This window comes from Cervus canadensis, chromosome 12 (genome assembly GCF_019320065.1).
Source record: "Cervus canadensis isolate Bull #8, Minnesota chromosome 12, ASM1932006v1, whole genome shotgun sequence".
Taxonomy (NCBI): Eukaryota; Metazoa; Chordata; class Mammalia; order Artiodactyla; family Cervidae; genus Cervus; species Cervus canadensis.
This window is the reverse complement of record NC_057397.1, coordinates 48124242-48147315: the sequence shown is the minus strand read 5'-3', so window position 1 is coordinate 48147315 and position 23074 is coordinate 48124242. Positions and strand designations below refer to the sequence as shown.

The 23074-nt window shown below is 37.6% G+C and overlaps 1 pseudogene across 1 annotated transcript; it reads right to left on the bottom strand.

Moving 5' to 3' along the window:
- Nucleotides 1–1086: 1086 nt before the first annotated feature.
- Nucleotides 1087–3344, bottom strand: LOC122450943 (annotated as a pseudogene). The gene is made up of 3 exons (XR_006272278.1): nucleotides 3333–3344; nucleotides 2468–3269; nucleotides 1087–1882 (listed from the first exon to the last, which is right to left on the bottom strand). The product of XR_006272278.1 is annotated as an adenylate kinase 7-like (transcript).
- Nucleotides 3345–23074: the final 19730 nt, after the last annotated feature.

The following is a 23074-nucleotide window of genomic DNA, read 5'->3' as shown; positions in this document are numbered from 1 at the left end:
TATCCCTAGAATTTATTCAGCTTATGTTATTGACTAGTATCTCTCTATTTACCCTACATTCAACTCCTGGTAACCACTGTTCTCTTCCAATGATTTTTCATTTTTTTTTAGAATCCATGTGCAAGTGAGATCATACATTATTTGTCTTTCTGTCTGGCTTAATATAATGTCCTCTGTGTCATCCATGCTGCACGAAGAGAAAGATTTCTTTCCTTCTCATGACTGAATGATATTCTAATGTGTCTATGTATCTGCTATCATCTATCTATTTATTTAGACTCTGCTGCTGGGAAAGATTGAAGGCAGGAGGAGAAGGGGACAACAGAGAATGAGATAGTTGGCGGGCATCACCTACTTGATGGACATGAGTTTGAGTGAGCTCCAGGAATTGGTGATGGACAGTGAAGCCTGGCGTGCTGCAGTCCATTGGGTTGCAAAGAATCAGACATCACTGAGTGACTGAAATGAACTGATCTATTTATCTGTCTATGTCACATCTTCCTTATCCATTTATTCATGGACAAACCCTTAGGTTGTTTCTATATCTCGGCTATTATGACTAATGCTACCATAAACATGAGAATGCAGTTATCTCTTCAAAATAATGATTTTATTTCATTTAGATATAAATGGATATATATGCAGAATGGAATTGCTGAAATGTCTGGTAATTCTTTTTTTTTTTTTTTTTTTGAGCAACCTCCACAGTTTTCATGGTTGTACCAATTTACATTGCCACTAATAGTTTGTAGGAGTCCCTTTACTCTACATTCTCCACAACATTTGCTGTTATCTTTTCAGTAACGTAAGATGATAAATCATTGTGGCTTTGATTTGCATTTCCCTGACTGATAGTGGTGCTGAACAACTTTTCATATGCTTGTTGGCAATTTATATTTCTTCTTTGGAAAATTCCTATTCAGTACGTTGCCCATTTTTTCATATTATTATTATTATTGCATTATCTGTGTTCCTTATATATTTAAATATTAACCTTTAAGGTATGTAGTTTGCACATATTTTCTCCCATTCTGTAAGTTACCTTTTGATTTTGCTGATGATTTCCTTTTTTTTTTTTTTTTATAATGACATAGCGACTCATTACCATAGGGCTTTTTATGATTTTACTTAATAAAATATTTGATTGCAGGAAGAAAAAAACGAATTTCCCCAAAACTAGAAAAGCATTTAAAGCAGTTTTTCAATTTGCTATGTTAAACTCATCTTGAGCTCGGTAAAGCACATGGCACGATATCTTTAAAGTTTTACTGCGTTTCAGGATTATTCTTGAAAAGATATTCCGCCAGAAAATCAACAGGATCATCAGGTCTGACCTTACAACACTCATTCAGACCCTGCATAAGTGTTGGCATAACATAGGTCATTAAATAGTTTCTCAAGGGAATAGACTGGGCCTCCAGTAATTCTCTTTCTTCTCTTTTCACTTCCTCTAGTCGTTTGTTCCATTCCTCCCAGCGGGCGATCTTCTCGGCTGTCTCCACTGCCTCCTTGTGCTCTCTCTCTGCCTCCTCCATGGCCTCCTTGGCCAGCCGTTCCTCAGCAGCCTTCCGCTCCTCTTCCACCTTTTCTTCATCCGTTAAACCATAATTGCGAGGCTCCCCGACCTCCTTGATGAGCTGTTTGATGGCAAGTCTGTTCTGAGCATCTTCAAGTCTTCCTACATCTATATGGATCGGGTGGATTTCAAGTTCGTCGAAGTAGTTGAGGACAGTCTCGTCTTCCGTGTTGATGTCCCGGTAGTTGCTCAGAGCCCGGAGGAAGCGGTCCTGGCTGTAGTGGGTGCCTGTCACGACGCTCTCCGGGAGGTTCATCACCCGCTCCTTGAGGAACTCGTCCGACGCATCGAGGGAACACACGAACTCTTAGGGAGGGGTTTCATTCGCTCTGGTTTTTGGAGGCAGTGGCATGAGAAGATATGAGTCTGAATTCAAGCCCTCACATTTACCAGCAAAGAGGGCTTGGATCAGTCTCTGGACTTCAGGCTCTGGATCCGGTAAGCATGGGAGTAATTCCTGTCTCCTAAGCTCATGGAGAAGCTCAATAAGCTCCCATCGCATGTCGTGCCTGTTACATGGCAGATGGTGGGTTGAGCTGAATTTTATCCAGCTGCCTCAGGGAAAACAGGAGGATTTACCATGGGGTTTACAATGAAAGCCTATCGCCCAGAAGTGCTAAAGTCTCATAAACTGGACAGATGCGCTTATTTAGACCAGTTGACTTTACTTTTTAACCTTTTTGGAGGCAAGTACATAAATTAATGGGAAACCTAAGAGAACCCATTCCTCTGGCTTTTCGTGTTCCTGCCTCAGGCAAACAGTATATATCCATCCTTGAGGATACTCTTCTCTGATGTCTCTGCTTCCAGAAGCTTCATCACAAGCAGGTATGATTAATTTATCATAGGGAAACATTTTGCCTCTGCCTTCTTCCTCCTCCTCCTCATCCTGGCTGAACAGGTCTTTGGCCTGATCATAGGTCTTTGGGAATCCATCCAAAATGTAACCTTGATTCCTGCAAGGCATGGATTTTAGCTTTTCTTTCATAAATCTAATAATATATTGATCTTCCAGGTGACCTGCGTTCTGGTCCATGCTTTCCTTGATGCCCTCCAAGAGCTCCTGGGCATCTTCCACGTTATCCTCCTCTTCCTCCTCTTCACCTTCTTCTTCTCCTCCTTCCACTACATCCTTAGGTGTAATGATTGCCTCCAGTTTCGCTATGGCTTCAGAAATGACCTCCTTCAATTTAATGTGGTGCAGTTTATAGTATTTGGCTAAAACTTCGGCAATGCTGGATTTTCCCACCGCTGGAGGGCCGAGAATGCAAATCTTGAGCGGCAGTAATCTTCTGCTTTGCTTGTACTCTTTGAGGATGCTGTTGATGGTTTCCACAAATCCGGCTTGGGAGAACCATCGAATGTTAAATTTCTCCTTCACAAAGAGTGCTTCCATCCTCAAATTGACCAGTAAGTGGTCAATATTCTCTTGTGTTAAGTCCTTGGTTAGGAAAGAATTTTCCTTGGGTATTTTCTGGATTTTCCCAGGGCCAGTACTTTTACTGATGCACTTGACAAAGTCTTCCAGGGTGTGAACTGACTCGTCCACAGCCACCAGGTAGTGGAGCTTCGGCACGTGGTCTATGATGTTCTGCTAGATCACTCCTGCTAGATCAAGGATGTGAATGGCTGGAATGACATTTGTTCCATCTCCAAACACTGGTAATGCAGGGACTTCACCCAACCAAGCTAGCTAAAATAAAGAAAAGCAAAAGCAGTTTTCCCCAGTTCCATATGCCTGACTATTACAGCTCACAAAGACAGCCATAGTCGGAGACATCCAAAAAGATCTGATGATTTCCTTTGTTGTACAGAAGATTTTTAGTTTGATATAGATCCACCTATTTATTTTTCCTTCTGTTGCCTCTGCTTTTGATGTTATATCCAAAAAGTCATTACCAAGACCAATGTCAAAGATTTCCCCCCCTTTGTTTTCATGTGGGTGTTTTATGACTTCAGGTCTTACACTTAAGTGTATAATCCATTTTGAGTTGTTTTGAGTTAGTTTTTATGACTGTGATAGGATAAAGATCTGGATTCATGCTTTTGCATGTGGATATCCAGTTTCACTGACACACCTTATTTAAGAGACTGTCCTTTTCCCATTGCATATTCTTGACAGGCTTGTGAAAGATTAGCCGTGTACATATGGATTTATTTCTGTTCCATTGGTCTATGTGTTTTGTTTTGTTTTGTTTGGCCAGTGCCATATTGTTTGGGTTACTTTACACTATAGGTTGATATCAGGAAGTATGGTGCCTCCAGCTATCTTCTTTCTCAAGATTTCTCTGGCTATTTGGAGTCTGTATGAAAAATCTTCATACAGATTTTAGGATTTTTTTCTATTTCTGTAAAAGATGTCATTGGCACTCAATGGGGATTACACTGAATCAGTATATTGCTTTGGGTAGTATAGACATCTTAACTATTAATTTAACTATTGTTAATTTAACAAGTAACACTATTAATTCTTATAATTCATGATCATGGCATATCTTATCTTTTCATTTATTTGTGAATCCTTAAGTTTCTTTCATCAGTTTCTCACAGTTTTGAGTGTAAAGATCTTTCACCTCCTTGGTTCAATTTATTCTTATATATGTTATTGTGTAGTGGCAATTATAAATGGGTTCCTTAATTTATATTTTATAGTTATTTATTACTGTGTAGAAATGCAACTGATGTTTGTACATTGATTTTGCATCCTGCAAGTTTACTGAATCTGTGTATTTGTTCTAAAAAGTTTTGGTGGAGTCTTTAGGGTTTTCTTTAGATAAGATCATGTCATCTGCAAACGACACAATTTTACTTCTTTTCCAATATGAATGCCTTTCATTTCTATTTTGTGCCTAATTGCTCTGGTTAGGACTCCCACTATTTATTAAACAGATATGGTGAGAATGGGACTCCTTATCTTGTTCCTCATCTTTAGGGAAATATTTTCAGCTTTTCCCCATTGAATATGATGTTAGTTGTATGTATAAGTTGTATAAGCCTTTCCTTTTGTGATGTACATTCCTTCTATATCCAGTTTTTAAAATTTATTTATTTCTTAAATGAAGGATAATTGCTTTACAGAATTTTGTTGTTTTCTATCAAAGCTCAACATGAATCAGCCATGGGTATAAGGGTTTTTACCATGAACATAGGATGAACTTTGTCATTCTATTGAGAAGATCATATGATTTTTATCCATACCATTCTGTTTGTGTGGCATATCACATTTACTGATTTATGTATATCAAAACATCCTTGCATCCTAGGGATTAATTCCACATGATTGTGGTGGTATATGATCCTTTTAATGTGCTATTGAATTCTGCTAGTATTTTAATGAGACTTTTTGCATCTATGTTCATTAGGGATATGGACCTATAATTTTCTTGTATTCTTTTCTGACTTTGGTATCACGGTAATGCTGGCCTTGTAAAATAAGTTTGGAAGTGTTTCTTGCTTTTCAGTTTTTTTGGAAGAGTTTGAGAATGACTAACATTATTTCTTTAAATATTTGGTAGAATTTACTGAGAAAACTATGTGGCCCTGGACTTTTTTGCTAAGGCTTTTTGATCACTGATCCAACCTCCTTACTCATTTTTGCAGTTTTCCTTTCATTTACTGTATTCTTCAGGGTTTCCTGGTGACTCTGTGGTAAAGAACCTGCCTGCCAATGAAAGAGACATGGATTTGATCCCTGGGTTTGGAAGGTTCCCTGGAGAAAGAAATGGCAACCCACTCCTGTATTGCTGCAATGGAAATCCCGTGGACAGAGGAGCCTGTTGGGCTATAGTCCTTGGGGTTGCAAAAGAGTTGGACACGTCTTAGTGAGTAAACAACATTGTATTCTTCAGCTCCAGAATTTCTGTGTGGTTGTAGTTAATGATTTTTCTCTCTGTTAAACTTCTCAACTTGTCTGTCTGTTATTTCTTCTGATTTAGCTTTATTCTCTTTCTGTGTTGTACTCTATAGGCTTCCCTCGTGGCTTTGTGTGTTTCTTTGTGTGTTTCCCTTAGTGTGTTTTCTTGTAACTCATTATGTTTCCTTAAAATAATTATTTTTAATTCTTAATCAGACAATATAGATTTTTATTTCTTTTTGGTCAGTTACTGGAAAATTGTGTTCTATGGTGATTTGTTTTCTTGATTTTGTGTGTGCGTGTTCCTTTACATCTTCTTCTTTTTCTGTCTTTGCACTTAAGGAAGCAATAACTTTCTCCAGTCTTTACTGAGTGACTTCTAAAGAGAGATATTATCACCTGTCAGCCCTGCTAGAGATTCTGAGGCTTCCTCAGACATTTTGTGTGAATTCACTCTCCCACACTTCTTGTTCTTTCCTGGGGAAGGGGGTAAGTTCTTAAAATTGCATGCCTTCTATGAATCTTACAAAGCCAGGCTTAGGACTGACAGCCTCTCATTTGTTTTCTCTGAGGTAATGCTAAATGATCACGTCTGTGAGCTTTCTCTCAGTCTTTGTGGTTGTCAGCTTTCCGCACATGCTAACTAGCTGTATTCAAAAGTTTTCACTTTCTGCTCATGGGGCACACTCAGGAGTTACGAGTGTGTAGGTGGGGTACATGGAACATTAGGGATGCCTATGGGTCAGTCAGGGGGATGCACAGAAGGAATTTTCAGCATTCTTTGGACGGGCTTCTAGATGGAGTCCACGAAGCAGTTGGTGGGATCCACATCTTTTTCATGAACTCAGCCCTGGCTGCTGTGTTCCTCATCTCTCTCTGCCCCTCAGTTGTGCAGACAGTCAGTACTCTGGATGGTATGGGAACGAAGTGGGCCTCTTTGGTAGCATCCCAGACAGCTGGGAAGAAGGGTCACCTTCCCTTGTGAGAAAGGCTAAGAAAGGCTAAGAAAGGCTCTTGGTATTAAGCTGTGCTGTGTTGGAGGTGGGTAATATAGGCAAAAAATTAAAACTGTTTCTCTTACCCTCCTCAATACATCCAATCAGATTTTTTGTTCCAGTAGTGCGCTAGACTCCCAAACTTCCACAAAGTTATTCTCTCTTGTTCATGTGTGATAGACAAGTTGATGTTCTTTGAGGGGAAAATAAGAGAAAACTTCTACCACCTTGCTGACATCAATTTGTGCTGTTTTTAAATCTTATGTTTATGGTTAGTTTTTTCTCTATTATACTTAAGAATTAGTTGTATGCCGGCCATGATATCAATAGGCAATGTTCCTATATGATATTATACCATAATATAGATTTTTATATAGCATTTATATATATGTGAGTTTTTGGAATCTCTAATCTGTCCTGTTTCATTGATGTATTTATTAATCTTTAACACTACACTGTCTTAACTATGGTAAACTTCATATTAAATTTTAATATATGACAATGTAGAATTACAACTCTTAGGCCAATTTAAATTTATCATAGTTGTATTTTTTATTTTGAATTTTAATATGAATATTGGAATTAACATTTTCATCTAGTGAGATGAAACACTGCTAACATTTTAAATAGCATTACATCGAAATTCCCAGGTGGTGCTAGTGGTAAAGATCCCGTCTGCCAGTGCAGGAGTTGTAAGAGATATGGGTTCAATCTCTGGGTCGGGAATATACCCTGGAGGAGGGCATGATAAGCCACTCCAGTATTCTTGCCTGGAGAATCCCATGGACAGAGGAGCCTGGTGGATTACAGCTCATGGGGTCACAAAGAGTCAGAAAAAACTGAAACGACAGCAGGCAGGCACATTGAAACTATTGAATGATTTAGAAGGAATTGATAGCTTTACAATATTTAAACTCCTAATTCATGAACATTTACACCTACTTTAATTGTTCCCCATAATATTTATATAAAGACTTTCATTTGTTTCTTCTTTAACTCTTCTCTGTTGTAGTAGGCAGTGTAACAACCAAGCAAAAGGCCATAATCTAATCTCTGGAACCTGTTAATATGTTACCTTACATAGCACAAAGGAACTTTCTAAGTATGATCGGGTTAAAGATTTTGAGATGGAAATTATCCTGAATTCTCTGGGTGGACCCAATGTAGTTATAAGGATCTGTAAGAGGAAGATAGGAAGGTCTGAGTCATGGAAAAGCCTTCCCTTGTGGCTCAGACAGTAAAGAATTTGCCTGCAATGCAGGAGACCCGGGTTCTATCCCTGGGCTAGGAAGATGCCCTGGAGAAGGGAATGGTAACCCACTACAGAATTCTTGCCTAGAAAATTCCATGGACAGAGGCACCTGAGGGCTATAGTCCATGGGGTCTCAAAGAGTTGGACATGACTGAGTGACTGAAGTCTGGGAAAGAGATGTGACAAAGCAAGCAGAGACTAGAACAATGCAGAGACACATGCATATAATGAATATGTGTTCTACTAAATTTGTGGAGATTTAGTATAGCAGCAATAGAAAAACAATATGGTCATAATATTTACTATAAATATCTTGAACATCTTCCATTAGTGAATTTCAGAGTATTGATAGTTTTGATGCAGTTATAAATGGTATTCATTTATTTTTAAATACCCTTTGATATAAAATGGAAACATAATTATTTTAGTATAGTATTTACCTTGTTTCAAGTGACCTTATTAAATTTATTTATAAATTTGGATATATTATTTGCAGTTTTGGGGGGAGATTCTATTTATACAATTATGTTATTTATAGTTACCAGCATTTTACTTCTTCTTTCCCTATACTTCCTTATTCTTTGTCTTATGGCATAATTTAGGATCTGAATTGGGATGGGGTGCTGGTAGGAAACAATATATAGGTAAATATGTTGGATATTGAAATATATAATACAAATAGCTGTTATAGATATTATGGAATTAGAGTTTTTCTGAGCGTAATTAATGCCTTAGAGAAATACAAAGGAAAACTAAAGGTGTTTTGTCATCACTTAATAACTAAGTGTAAAAGTTAGTGGGTCTTTTTGAAAACATAAAAAAGACTCTTATCTCCAATGATCAGATGGTGAAAATTCTGGAGTACAGGCTAGGTACAAAACTATGAGTAGAATACTTTTAAGCAAATGAGATAGAACAATAAGCAAATATAATATATCCTAACCATACATTGCTTTGGGCTTCCCTGGTGGCCCAGCAAATTTAAAAAAAAAAAAAAAATCCCTGTAATTCAGGAGATGCAGGGTTCAATCTCTGGGCTGGAAAGTTCCTCTGAAAAAGGAAAAGGCAACCTACTTCAATATTCTTGCCTGGGAAATCCCATGGTCAGAGGAGCATGGTGGGCTACAATCTGTGAGGCTGCAAAAGAGTAGGACATGACTTAGTGACTAAACCACCATACCTTGCATTTAGTTTAGAGAAGGAGTTCTTAATAGAATTCAAAACCATAAATCATGAAACAAAAGAAAAATTCTCTTTTAGTAATAAGGATAGATAAGAATATATTAATTGGCCAATTTTCTTTTTCCTGAGACCTTTTAATGCTCTAGCAAAGACACAGCATATGGCATAATAGCTTCAATTGCTGTTAGTACTTGTCAATTGTCATTTAACATAACCCATTAGTTCTGTAGGAGCAGACATAATTTTATATATATATATATATATATGCTGAGTCACTCAGTCATGCCTGACTCTGCAACCCCATGGACTGTAGCTCCTCTGTCCATGCCAGGTTCCTCTGTCCATGGGGATTCCTCAGGCAAGATTACTGGAGTGGATTGCCATGCCCTCCTCTGGGGGATCTTGCCAACCCAGGAATTGAACCCAGGTCTCCTGCATTGTGTACCGGTTCTCTACCATCTGAGCCACCAGGGAAGCCCATATATATATACATATACAGGGACCTTCATCCTTATGTTCATTATATCTGCCAGGTTGCTATTAATTTCTGCTATTACTCTGTGGAAGCAATGTGTATGTGTCTGTATGTGTCAGTAGTGGATGGAGTTATGTATTTGTATTTTTATTTACTAACATGTCCGGATGTGGCAGATGTGTAAATTTAGAGAAATCACTCACTAATTATATATAAACAAGGAACCTTAATCCAGCAATAAATTTTCATTAAGACACATAAAATAGCAATAAAAAAAGAAACTTTAGCCAGGTGATACATGTTATAAATTGTATTGCCAGAAGCATAAAGAAAAAATTTAGACTTCCCTTTCATTTTCAAAGAAAATGATCTTTAGAGTAGGAAAGTATAAAAAAAATTGATATCAAAAAGTAAAGTACAGTTTTGGTAAGATTGTGGGAAAACAACCGTTTAAGATCAGTACCTGAGCACTAGCATTGTCCTTGCTCCTTCAGGCTATTGACATATGTTTATTAAATGCCTACTGCTTATATTTATTCCCCTTACACTTATTTATAACCCTTCGAAGTTTAATTCCTAGGATTTTAAAACTTGAGACAGAAAATTGAAATAAGATAAATAAGCAGCAGAACCAAGGAGCAAACCTAGGGTTCAGACCCCTAATTTCCTAGTTCTTGACTGTCTACCAACCATCACTGAAAACTGATGAATCATCTTGAGGAATACATAGTGCTTCTTAATATATGATGGACTATTTTAACAGATAATCTACCACTTATCCATGACATTTATCTCTTTAGGAGCTCTGAAAGATTAGAAATACTCAAAGACATTTTCTTTTGTCGTATGGAGTTAAGTACGTCAGACAAAGAGAAATATCATATGATATTGCTTATATGCAGAAACTAAAAAATTCTACAAATGAACTTATTTACTAAAACAGAAATGAACTGACAGACATAGAGAATGAATTTATGGTTACGGGGTAAGAATGGTGGGGAAGGATAGTTAGGGAGTTTGGGATTGACATGTACATGCTGCTGTGTTTAAAATTGATAACCAACAAGGACCTACTGTATAGCAAAGGAAACTCTGCTCAATATTCTGTAGCAACTTAATTGGGAAAACAATTTGAAAAAGGATTGACACATGAATATGTATAACTGAATGACTTGTTATACATCTGAAACTAACACAGCATTGTTAATCAACTGTACTTCATTATAAAATAAAAAATGTTTTTTTAAAAGGCATAATTTTGTTAAAAGTAAATGAGGTGATTCTAAATGCCAGAACCATGAGCAAGTGAATTTCAGGCTAATGTCAAGAAAATTTTGATAAAAATTTCAAACGGATGATTTATAAGCATTTAGAAAGACTTAATCACCCATGAAAGCCAATGAGAATATTCAAAAATCCTCATTTAATTAAAGCTATTTTTTGATAGGCAAGTAGAGGAAAAGGGTTTATTCCTCCATTCTGTCATTCAGATTTTTATTCAGCAATTAGTTTTTGAGTTCAAGGCCTTCTTCAAAGGACAGGGGATAGACTGGTGAATAAAGCACAAAAGGCCCAACTCTCTTGGTGAGAAATGAAAGTATAAAAACATAATTTCTTAATATAAGTTTACATCTATATCTATAAATATATATAACTATATACACATACGAAGAAGGCAACAGCACCCCACTTCAGTACTCTTGCCTGGAAAATCCCATGGACAGAGGAGCCTGGTGGGCTGCAGTCCATGGGGTCGCTAAGAGTGGGACACGACTGAGTGACTTCACTTTCACTTTTCACTTTCATGCATTGGAGAAGGAAATGGCAACCCACTCCATTGTTCTTGCCCGGAGAATCCCAGGGATGGGGGTGCCTGGTGGGCTGCCGTCTATGGGGTTGCAAAGAGTGGGACACGACTGAAGTGACTTAGCGGCAGCATATACACATATGCCTGTGTCTATCATCTATCTGTATATAAATTATCAATTATCTATCTGTACATGATATATGTTATACGAAACCTGACAGGCTACAGTCCGTAGGGTCACAAAGAGTCAGACACGACTGAATGGCTAACAAACACACATACACACACACACACACACACACACACATATGATATGTCATGTCAAGTAATGGCAAATACTATGAAAAAAATCATAAAACAGTGTAGGGAGATGAAAAAATAATGTTAATAGAAGGGGCATGTTCTTTGAAACAGGATAATTAGGGAAGGCATCTACCAGGATATTGGAGAAGTAAATGGCAACCCACTCCAATATTCTTGCCTTGGAAGCCCCAGGGACAGAGAAGCCTGGGTGGGCTACAGTCCAGGCGGTTGCAAAGAGTTGGGCATAACACACTACTAGAATATATTTGAATAGAGCTTGTACACTGAGAAGAAAGCCATGTCCCTGTGTAAGGGAAGGACATTCATGCAAGAAAATCAGCAATTACAAAATTTCTAAAAAAGGTAATGTTTTACAAGACTGGTTGGAGGTAACTAGAGGTCAGATCATGTAGGGACTTATAGTAATGACATTGATGTATTACGATCAGAACTGTAACTTAATCATATTTGAAAGATTGTTTTGGATCTGGAACAGCAAACAGTCAGAAGGAGGACAGAAAAACACAGACCAGACATGATACGCTAAAGATATTTTAGCATTTTAAAAGAGTAAAAGAATTTTAGCATAGTTATTAATATTTTTTTTCATATTTTGATAAATTGATGGATAATTTTTAACTTCCTGATAATATGGTTAGCTACATTTAATAACTTCTCAATGAGAATCCCAAGAGAATGTTGATTAGTGACTCTATCAACTTGGACTAAACTGAAGCACAGGACCTGGCTCTTAATATTATCCTGTTGAGCATCTTTATAATCTAGCTGGGTACATGGAAAACATGCTAATGGAATTCATGTATCACCTGAAGCTGGTGGGAAGCCAATGAAATATGTAGACAGGCTATAAAATTACCACAAGAAACTGGAAGATAGTCATATTTTCCAGAGAAACTACTTTGCTTCAGAGAGACAAATACAGGACACTAGATAAAAATTCCAGACAAAGCCAAGATCATCAACCCGACAAACCTCCAAGTCCCCTGGAAAGTTTAAGCAACATCATAGAGATCAGTCTATAACTACAATAGCAGAGGAAAGCTAGAAAGAATGCCATCAATATGTCAAAAAATTTCAGAAATTTCTGTCAGCAAAGAAGAACACTTCAGTTTCAGATTCTACAGAGAAACCACAGTTCAAATCAATAACAGAAAATACATTGTTGATGCAGTAGGAATATTTCAAGGGATATATAAACCAAACAACAGAATAGTATTGAACCCTATGACATTCACTGGAGTTATTAACTGGGAAGTTGTAGTATAAGTAGTTGGCTAGTCACTGTTAGCACTGAAGAATGAGGGAGAGGTTTTTGGGAAGTTATAAAGTCTATATAATCCTGTGCCTTCCATACACTCAACAGAATTATATACATACAACCAACACTGGTGAACAAGAATTAGACATTAAAAATAAAGAAAAACAATCAGAAAAAAAGAGCTAATTCCATGAAAGAAAGTCAACAAGCTATAAAAATTAACATTAAATAAATCTAACAGTGTACCATTTAGAAGTTTTTAGAAAAAACTTTATGTAAATAATTGTTGTTGTTTGTTGTTTAGTCATGCATGCTCAGTTGCTCAGTCATAAGGCTCCTCTGCCCATGGAATTTCCAAGGCAAGAATACTGGAGTGGGTTACCATTTTCTTCTCCTCCTCTTCCCTACCCAGGAATTAATTGAACCCAGTCTCCTGCCTCTCATGTGTCTCCCGCACTGGCAAGCAGATTCTTTACCACTGTACCACCCATTCTAATCTTGGCTTTCCTCATCTAGAGGAGGAAATGGCAAACCCAATCCAGTATTCTTGCTTGTGAAATTCCATGAACAGAGGATCCTGGCAGGCTAGTCCATGGGGTTACAAAGATTCAGACATGACTGAGCATGTCCAAATGTTGTTTAGTTGCTAAGCAGTGTCCAACTCTTTCGTGACCCTATAGACTAGCCTGCCATGCTCCTCTGTTCATGGGATTTCCCAGGGAGGAATAATGGATTGGGTTGCCATTTCCCTCTCCAGAGGTTCTTCCTGACCCAGGGATCAAAACAGTGTCTCCTGCATTGGCAGGCAGATTACTGCTGAGCTACCTGGGACGCACTAACAAACATCCAATGACACTGATGGGCATCTAGTCAGAAAAGGAATTCGTACGGTATTGGAACATCATGTTGCCTTCAATATCCTGAAAACAAAGTTCTGAGTAATGGAAATGTACCTCAGTATTTTTATAGTCAGAAAAAATTCATTAAACCATAGAGCAATGCATGTTCTTATATCTAGAAAACAATCTTTGAGCATTTATTGAGGAAACTATCATATCTAGGCAACAGATAAATCCCTAAAAATTAACAATGAAATAATTTAGAAAATTGTAGCATAAAAAATAATTTATAGGTAACTTTGTGCTCAATCTCTAATTGGGGAAAACTAATTTTTAAAATTACATTTAGGTAGAGAAAGTAGACTATATATAACAATAATTCACCTGACAAAACCAAGTTATAGGAATAGGGATAAAAGTTGGGAAGAAATAGAAATATTCTAAATCTCCCATTTTTCATAACTTAGAGTCAACAGGTACAGTCAATAATATAAATATGTTGGAAATTATTCTAATTATTTTCCCATAATTTATCATCAGTTAAATATCATCATCTAAAAATTAATATTTTACATGAATATAGTGATTGTTTTCAGTATAGCAAAATGTCTTCACATAAAAACATCTGGAATATGAGAGCTTATAAAAGGATGTATCCATTAAAATTATATCTTCATAAGAAGATATCTGAACAATTGAGAAACCACCTGTATTAATGTGTTTTAGTTACCCACAAAGTTTTATTTCTCATTCAAATGTCTGGAGATTTGTCATTCAAGTTGGGGTTATTGTTCCTTCAAGTTAATAACTAGTTGCCTTCCCTATTTCCAGTGAAATCTTCCTAGAATAATGTCCTTATACTTATACTCAGGATGTTTACATAAGCTCTATATATTTATAACCAAATTTCAAGCACATTTTAAAGAAATCAATGAAAGGAGGAAGTTAGAGGAAGGCAGAGAGGGACACATCTCTTTTTAAAGAAACTTCTGAATTTAGCACAGACTGCATCCTTTTATATTCAATTTTCCAGCACTTGGTCCATTATCTGTACTCAGCTGCACTGGAGGAAAGAATGTAGTCTTTCTTCTGGACCACCACAATAAAATGATATGAAAAATATTATGACAAAAATAAACTTTTTGCCCCCCAAAAATGAGTGGGCGTGAAACTTTTACAAATGTGTTCAGCATCTGACACATAGTAGAATGATGACAATAATTTTTGTGATCCTAGACAGATAAACTGATATCCGTGTTTATAAAATTTTGAAAGGGAGGTGGCAGAATAAACCATAGAGAACATAAACATTTGCACATTTGTCTGAAAATAGAACTGGATATTCTCTGTGTTCTGTGGAAATACAGAACATTAGTGATTTTCAAGCAGAGTTAGCAGTGTGAAAGGCTAGTGCTAAGTCGCTTCTTAGCAGTTTCTTTTCTTGTGCTGGTTAAACTCTTCCATTTTAATAAACAAACATTTTTAAGATAAATATACTTCTATGAAGGGAACATGGGAATATCACAGGAAGATAAAAGAGGAATAACCAAAATTAAAGACGGAAACACACGAAGTATTTTGCCGTGAGTTCAAATCTCATGAGTAATGGATTTTAAATCCTAGTATCTCACAGATCTATTAACAATAAATTTTTTTAGGCTCATATTTATTTTCTTAGGATTCTTTTATAGGTCTTCTCTACTGATAATAATGTTCCAAATTCATTTATTAGCATACTACCTTTTCTATTCAGACTTATATTTTATTCTGATTTAGACAGTTCACATAATTTTTATTATAAATCACTGAGGTAACACTACTAATGATTAGATGCATGTTGCTATTTACTCTTTTTTTCCATGGTGTAAGCTCTTCATCATGATTTTGATTCCTTCAAGTGAAAGCAGAACTTATCTCCTTAACTCCAAACCGGACAGGAAAATTTCAGTAACTGGAGAGGTCCAAGGAGAAACTCTTAACACTCAATGTGCCAACAGAAATGTAGAGGCTGTGGACCTATTCTTTACTAATGAACTAAGATATTTAGGAAAAAAAAAAAAAACAGATTCTAACAGAAAAACATGCTTGATCTTGAATACTCTTTGAAATCCTCATCCCAATATTCTGCTTTAAAGCTATTGTCTAGATGTTATGCATGTAGTGTTCTGCATGAGCAAGTATTTGCATGGCCTTAGAATGGCAGAAAGAGAATTTAGTTGGCATTGTTGAGGCTGTAATTTATTCCTGACACAGTGCAGTATATATATCATCTCTGAAATTGCATCTCTATGTAAACTTCAAATTCATTAAAATATTGTACTTTATTGTAACACTTTGCAGATTGTGGTCTTCCCTGGTGCCTCAACTGGTAAAGAATTCACCTGCAATGTGGGAGACCTGGGTTTTATCCCTGGGTTGGGAAGATCCCCTGGAGAAGGGAAAGGCTACCCATTCCAGCTTTCTGGCCTGGAGATTTCCATGGACTGTATAGTCTATGGGGTCTCAAAGAGTCGGACACGACTGAGCGACTTTCACTTTCACTTTCTTCACTTTTGCAAATTGTCCCTTTTAATTTTATTTGCCTTCTTGATTAAACTTTGTTTTTTTCCTCTTTAATTTCATATTGCACTATGCTGTAAAAATAATACAAGATAATGTGTGGGCATTAAGTAAATTAATTTTGGTATGAAGTATTCCATACATCATTTAAAGTAATCATGTAATTCTTAGATTTTTGAGGAAGTGAGACTAATTCATTGAGTTAGTGACTGTCAATTATTTCCTTTGTCTGTGGCCATACCATCCAGATACTGGATCTCGTCTGATCTTGGAAGTTAAGCAGGGTTAGGCCTAGAGGGTACTTGGATTCATTGAGTTAATGACTGTTGATTATTTCCTTTAAATACTATTTTTAATAGTATTTATCTTTATCTTGGGAACCCCTGGTGACTCAGCTGGTAAAGAATCCGCCTGCAGTGCAAGAGACGTGGGTTCAATCCCCGGGTTAGGAAGATCCCCTGGAGAACGGAAAGTCTACCCACTCAGGTATTCTGGCCTGGAAAATTCCGTGTACTATATAGTCCAAGGTGTTGCAAAGAGTCAGACACAAACTAAGTGACTTTCACTCACTCAGTCATCTTTATCTTAGATTTTTGAGGAAGTGAGACTAATTCATTCAGTTAATGACTGTCAATTATTTCCTTTAAATACTATTTTTTAAATATGTATCTTTATCTTTAAACATCATCATTTTTATTAAATATTAACATGAAAATAGCAGAGACTGCTAATTATTTTCAATACCTATTCACTCCTAAAGAAAGTTAAATATTTAACTGGTCATATAGTCACCTCTACTAAAGACCACATTGTCATCCTCCTTTGCATTTTGCAGGAGTTTTGAAATTACAGTCAACTCAGTTCAGTTCAATCGCTCAGTCGTGTCCGACTCTTTGCGACCCCATGAATCGTAGCATGCCAGGCCTCCCTGTCCATCACCAACTCCCGGAGTTTACCCAAGCTCATGTCTACTGAGTCAGTGACGCCATACAACCGTCTCATCCTCTGTCGTCCCCTTCTCCTCCTGCCCCCAATCCCTCACAGCATCAGGGTCTTTTCCAATGAGTCAACTCTTCACATCAGGTGGCCAAAGTATTGGAGTTCCAGCTTCGGCATCAGTCCTCACAATGAACACCCAGGACTGATAGGATGGACTGGTTGGATCTCCTTGCAGACCAAGGGACTCTGAAGAGTCTTCTCCAACACCATAGGTCAAAAGCATCAATTTTTCAGTGCTCAGCTTTCTTCACAGTCCAACTCTCACATCCATACATCACCACTGGAAAAACCATAGCCTTGACTAGACGGACCTTTCTTGGCAAAGTGTTGTCTCTGCTTTTTAACATGCTATCTAGGTTGGTCATAACTTTCCTTCCAAGGAGTAAGCGTCTTTTAATTTCATGGCTGTAATCACCATCTGCAGTGATTTTGGAGCCCCCAAAAATAAAGTCTGACACTGTTTCCACTGTTTCCCCATCTATTTCCCATGAGGTGATGGGACGGGATGCCATGATCTTAGTTTTCTGAATGTTGAGCTTTAAGCCAACTTTTTCACTCTCCTCTTTCAATTTCATCAAGAGGCTTTTTAGTTCATCTTCACTCTCTGCCATAAGGGTGGTGTCATCTGCATATCTAAGGTTATTGATATTTCTCCCAGCAATCTTGATTCCAGCTTGTGCTTCTTCCAGCCCAGGGTTTCTCATTATGTATTCTGCATATAAGTTAAATAAGCAGAGTGACAATATACAGCCTTGACATACTCCTTTTCCTATTTGGAACCTGTTGTTCCACGTCCAGTTCTAACTGTTGCTTCCTGACCTGCATATAGGTTTCTCAAGAGGCAGGTCAGGTGGTCTGGTATTCCCATCTCTTTCAGAATTTTCCAGAGTTTATTGTGATCCACATAGTCAAAGGCTTTGGCATAGTCAATAAGCCAGAGATAGATGTTTTTCTGGAACTCTTGCTTTTTTGATAATACAGTGGATGTTGGCAATTTCATCTCTGGTTCTCTGCCTTTTCTAAAACCAGCTTGAACATCTGGAAGTTCACGGTTCACATATTGCTGAATCCTGGCTTGAGAATTTTGAGCATTACTTTATTAGCATGTGCTGCTGCTACTGCTGCTAAGTCACTTCAGTCATGTCTGACTCTGTGCGACCCCATAGACGGCAGCCACCAGGCTCCCCCATCCCTGGGATTCTCCAGGCAAGAACACTGGAGTGGGTTGCCATTTCCTTCTCCAATGCATGAAAGTGAAAATTGAAAGTAAAGTCGCCCAGTCGTGTCTGACTCTTAGCGACCCTATGGACTGCAACCTACCAGGCTCCTTTGTCCATGGGATTCCAGGCAAGAGTACTGGAGTGGGGTGCCATTGCCTTATCCAACTAGTGTGTGAGATGAGTGAAATTGTGCAGTAGTTTGAGCATTCTTTGGGATTGCCTTTCTTTGGGATTGGAATGAAAACTGACCTTTTCCAGCCCTTGGCCACTGCTGAGTTTTCCAAATTTGCTGGCATATTGAGTACAGCACTTTCACAGCATCACCTTTCAGGATTTGAAATAGCTCAACTGGAATTCCATCACCTCCACTAGCTTTGTTCGCAGTGATGCTTTCTAAAGCCCACCTGACTTCACATTCCAGGATGTCTGGCTCTAGGTGAGTGATCACACCATCATGATTATCTGGGTCATGAAGATCTTTTTTGTACAGTTCTTCTGTGTATTCTTGCCACCTTTCTTAATATCTTCTGCTTCTGTTAGGTCCATACCATTTCTGTCCTTTATCGAGCCCATCTTTGCATGAAATGTCCCCTTGGTATCTCTAATTTTCTTGAAGAGATCTCTAGTCTTTCCCATTCTGTTGTTTTCCTCTATTTCTTTGCACTGATCACTGAGGAAGGCTTTCTTATCTCTCCTTGCTATTCTTTGGAACTCTGGATTCAAATGGGAATATCTTTCCTTTTCTCTTTGCTTTTTTGCTTCTCTTCTTTTCACAGGTATTTGTAAGGCCTCCTCAGACAACCATTTTGCCTTTTTGCATTTCTTTTCCATGGGGATGGTCCTGATCCCTGTCTCCTGTACAGTGTCACGAACCTCTGTCCATAGTTCATCAGGCACTCTGTCTTTCAGATCTAGTCCCTAAATCTATTTCTCACTTCCACAGTATAGTCATCAGGGATTTGATTTAGGTCATACCTGGATTGTCTAGTGGTTTTCCCCACTTTCTTCAATTTAAGTCTGAATTTGGCAATAAGGAGTTCATGATCTGAGCCACAGTCAGCTCCCGGTCTTGTTTTTGCTGACTGTATAGAGCTTCTCCACCTTTGGCTGTAAAGAATATAATCAGTCTGATTTCGGTGTTGACCATCTGGTGATGTCCATGTGTAGAGTCTTCTCTTTTGTTGTTGGAAGAGGGTGTTTGCTATGACCAGTGTGTTCTCTTGGCAAAACTCTATTAGCCTTTTCCCTACTTCATTCCATACTCCAAGGTCAAATTTTCCTGTTACTCCAGGTGTTTCTTGACTTCCTACTTTTGCATTCCAGTCCCCTATAATGAGAAGGACATCTTTTTTGGGTGTTAATTCTAAAAGGCTTGTAGGTCTTCATAGAACAGTTTAACTTCAGCTTCTTCAGCATTACTGGCTGGGGCATAGGCTTGGATTACCATGATATTGAATGGTTTGCCTTGGAAACAAACAGAGATCATTCTGTTGTTTTGAGATTGCATCCAAGTACTGCATTTTGGAATCTTTTGTTTACCATGATGGCTGCTCCATTTATTCTAAGGGATTCCTGCCCACAGTAGTAGAGGTAATGGTCATCTGAGTTAAATTCACCCATTCCAGTCCATTTTAGTTCGCTGATTCCTAGAATGTCGACATTCACTCTTGCCATCTCCTGTTTAACCACTTCCAATTTGCCTTGATTCATGGAGCTAACATTCCAGCTTCCTATGAATATTGCTCTTTACAGCATCAGACCTTGCTTCTAATACCAGTCACATCCACAACTGGGTATTGTTTTTGCTCTGGTTTCATCCCTTCATTCTTCCTGGAGTTATTTCTTCACTGATCTCCAGTAGCATATTGGGCACCTACCAACCTGGGGAGTTCCTCTTTCAGTATCCTATCATTTTACCTTTTCATACTGTTCATGGGGCTCTCAAGGCAAGAATACTGAAGTGGTTTGCCATTCCCTTCTTAAACAGAGGCTTAAAGGAGGTCTACTGTCTGGGAGGCAGTTCTGTATTGAAGTCCTACTGGATGGGTTACTCATCCCGGAGATTCTTGGTACTCCCTCAGCACCAGCTTCCTTTGAACAGTAGTGTGACCATCCTTCACTGTCATTCACTCTTGTCATTTCAATCTCCACAGGGCAAGTGACCTTTTCAAAATGCAAATCTGAAGAAATCATTCCCCTGCTAAAACACTCCATTGGCTTCTATCTTTAACATGTGCAAATATTCTAACGTAGCCCTCCAATTTCTACCACTCTGCCTCATACTGTGTCATGCTCTCTTGCGCCCGAGTCTCTCCATATCCCTTCCCTCCAAGAAACCCTCTTTGCCTCACTAACTTCTGGTCACCAATTCTCTCTCAGTTCCAATGTCACTTTCTTTTGGAAGTTCCAGATTTGGGGAGGCTGCAGGCGGCCCCCCTCCCCCTAATTACACATGCTCAACAGTCAACTAGTGGGACATAAATGGAATTTGTATGTGGCAGCTATGGAGAATCTTCCTAACGAGATACCAAATAGCACCTCAATCCTGTTATTTTTGATGCTTTCTTCCATCTTATTACCTTAAGCACCGATGCTACTCTGGAGCATGAGAATAAGTTCCAGATTCTGGACAAGGCTGAATAATAAACTGAATTTCTGGAGATATTTTTTGTCATTATGCCAGTGTAAATTTTAAGGATTTTTCAGTTGCTCATAAACAATCTCTATCTAGGCTTCCCTGGTAGCTCAGATGGTAAAGAATCTGCCTGTAATGTGGGAGACCCAGGTTTCATCCCTGGATCAGGAAGATCCCATGGAGAAGGGAAAGGCTACCCACTCCAATAGTCTTACCTAGAGACTTCCATGGATGTAGGAACTTGGTGGGAACAGTCCATGGGGTTGCAAAGAGTTGGACCCAACTGAATGACTAACACTTTCACTTTCAGATCTATATCTAAATTACGTATATCATATTCCTTTAGATAAAGTATATTTTTAGACTTGAACTATTTCTTAATGTAGATGTGCTAGCTTAGTATAAGTAAGAGTGAAGCCTTATTTTATATACAGTCAATTTTTTATTAGCCAAGTCAATAAGAAAATTGCTGTTATTTAGGAATGATGAGATTAACTTTACTAGGAACCAAAGTGTCAATATCCAAGTATGAGGAATCTATTTTCATTTCAGAAATTGGTACTGCAATCCTTTGTCTCCTCTCTCCAAGTTACTTTCCACAGTGGTCTTATTCAACATGATGTACTAATAATGTAATAATATTGATATGTTAATGAGACTCAGAGTTATGGTTACAGTACCTTCCTCCCCTGAACTTCAAACATGTATATCTATACTTTTCTACTTAATGTATCCACTTGGGTTTCCAATAATTATTGCAAATGCTGCATAGTAAAAAGAATACTTGATTTCTATACCTAAATTTAATCTTCTGCTTAATAATTTTTTCTTCTTTTCCTCACTCTTTTATTTCCAAAGTATTAGCAAATTTCAATGACTTTATTTAAAGAATACATCAAAATTTCACTCTCACCACTACTGCCCTTTATATAAACCCAACCATCAGATCCATTCCAGGATTAAAAGTATAGTATTTTATCCTGACTCCCTTCAAAATTCACAGCTTTTCAATTTATTCTCCATATATCAGTTTATTCATTTCCTATGCATCAACCAGAATGATTTTTCTATAGATTCTCAGATCCTGAAGATACCCTGTTTAAATCCTCCGTGGATTCCCATTACTGTAAGAATAAAATTCAAACTTCATATGATATTCTAAAAAGTTTGACATTAACTGAGGCCCTATTGGTTGATTTCATTTCCTGAAATCTTCTGACATCCTCACTGAAGTCCAATCACACTGGTCTATTTTCTGGTTCTACAGCTACCAAATTTTATTCCTTGAGGACTTTATAAGACCTGTTTCCTCTTTCTGGTCTATTTGTTTCCCAGCTTTTGTCATGTCTGGCTATTTCTTGTCATTTAAGTGTGATACTGAATATCACTAGGGTAACACTTTTCCTGAAAATTTACCTGAACATACCTATCCATTTTTTATTAACCTTGTTTATTTTTATCTTTATTTTAATAAAGATTTTAATATTTTAAAGATAAAGATTTTATTTTAATAAAGATTTTAAATCTTTATTAACCTTGTTTCCTTTTATTATATAATTTATCACTACTGATCAATCTCATTATATTTTTGCTTGTTTTCTCTCTCTCTTTTTCAGAGTGTAAGATTTATGAACTAGTGATCTTATCTTCTTCTTGATCTCAATTCTCCTGAATAATTCTTGACATGCAGTGAGTCAATGACTATTTAAAGTAAACTAATGAGTATATTACTTGGAAACTTATTGTCCTGAAGTGTAGAGTATTGCCTTTATTCTGCGTTGCTAATTTTTGCATTTAGATTAGTTATAAGAAATGAAATAGAATTTTTAGATTTCATGTTGCTCTTGATTTATGCAAATAAATACAGAAAATATTCTTATCTGCAGACATTGTCATTGGTTGATGAACTAGCCAGTGACAGGCGTTCAGTTCAATTCAGTCACTCGGTGGTGTCTGACTCTTTGTGACCCCATGGACTGAAGCATGCCAGGACTCCCTGTCCATCACCAACTCCCAGAATTTACTCAAACTCATGTCCATTGAGTCAGTGATGTCATCCAACCATCTCATCCTCTGTTGTCCCCTTCTCCTCCCACCTTC